General features: G+C 32.3%; 1 protein-coding gene across 2 annotated transcripts in view; it reads right to left on the bottom strand.

Moving 5' to 3' along the window:
* Positions 1-297: 297 nt before the first annotated feature.
* The window catches only part of dennd1a (DENN/MADD domain containing 1A), a 41,336-nt gene continuing 40,071 nt past the window's right edge, over positions 298-1,562 (bottom strand). For both annotated transcript variants that reach the window (XM_004564646.5, XM_004564647.5), the window contains one exon: positions 298-1,562. This exon is cut by the window's right edge and continues 1,966 nt beyond it. The gene's annotated coding sequence lies outside the window, so the exon portion shown is untranslated.

The following is a 1,562-nucleotide window of genomic DNA, read 5'->3' as shown; positions in this document are numbered from 1 at the left end:
TTCACTTATGTTGTATGTTTAGTAGCAGTTCAAAAAAAGAAATAAAGGTCACCACATCACACCAGTTCAAGCTAACAAAATCCAGCTTTAACCACATAGAAACATCTAATGGCAACATCAGATTGAAAAAAAAAAAACCTAAGTTAAATAAATAAATAAATAAATATATATATATATATATATATATATATATATATATATATATATATATATATATATATATATATATATATATATATATATATATATATATATATATATATATATATGGTTAAAAAGAAACACACACAGACAGTGTGGTTGACACAAAACATTGTGAAATATGTAATTTTAATGAAACTGATATTTGTAGATTTAAATTATATGCAAATGCAGTAGGATACTATTCAGCAGTCTTTAGTCATTCTTAGAACAAATATAGTGTTGTCTTTACAAATAGGCACACAAGACAGCAGCTACAGCTGATCTGCACAGCACTTTCAAGCTGTTAATTTTTTTTGGTATTCACCACACATGAACGCATCAAAAATATCTGGAACGCAGTAAAAAGCTGAGAAAGACACTGACACAATTGTGTAATGGTAGAGAGGTCAGAGCAGATAATTTAGAAACTGATGGCCAAAGTGTGAGAAGCTATTATTATTCCTCTTACATCACAATGTTTAAGCAGCCTCATTAGCTAATCACAGTTGCAAAAACCAAAAAAAGGAAAATATATCAGCAAAGGCTTGTCCAAAAGATCCAGCAAAACAATACTATACAACAAGGGGTTTTAAAGTATTCATATATTTAGCAGACAAACAACTTTAAAATATTCCAGGAAATGTAATGTAATCTTATGCTTGTAGACGGTCTTAAAAAATTATTGACAACACATTTTTTCAGGTCAGAGAGAAAAGCATTAAACAGAATTTATCATGAAAGCAACAAACAAAACAAAAAAAACCCCAAAACAAAACACACCCAAGCAAAAAATTCATTGTGTACAAAGCTACTAAAACATCAATAGAAGAACTATGCACATGTGAGGTGCACTATATTTTGTAGTGACAGCCACTTAATTCGATTAGGATGTTCTTTTGCTATAGCAGACTAGCTAAAAATAATAATGTGAGCTAATCATAGAAGCTGACTTCATGAAAACGTGTGCTATTGTGACATTTATGCGCTTTCAGGAAATAATGGGTGCTATTCTTAAAGTTTATACACAGATAATGGGATGGCACTGAAGACAAATGACCCACAAGAGAGCTGCGCAATGAAATGTACAAGCAAATGTTTTGGTAAATGCCTTTACAGAAAGGCATTTTCCCCAGGAAAATCACACATGACGTAACACAATTTGTAGAAATGCATCCACGTTTCCCAATCTGTTTAATAGAAAGAGTTTGTCACTGGTCATCAATCAGAGGGTGAGGGTGTCATCATGTGACCATTTTTGCCTTCTATATCAGGACCTTCTGTTGCAGTTAATCGGTGCTTTTGGAGCAAACTGCTCTGGAGCCCACTAAAAGGTAATAACCTACTGAGAAGCTCCACAGAGGACTTTATAGGTACAAAGA

Source organism: Maylandia zebra, linkage group LG7, assembly GCF_041146795.1.
Source record: "Maylandia zebra isolate NMK-2024a linkage group LG7, Mzebra_GT3a, whole genome shotgun sequence".
NCBI lineage: Eukaryota > Metazoa > Chordata > Actinopteri > Cichliformes > Cichlidae > Maylandia > Maylandia zebra.
This window is presented reverse-complemented; position numbering and strand designations above follow the sequence as displayed.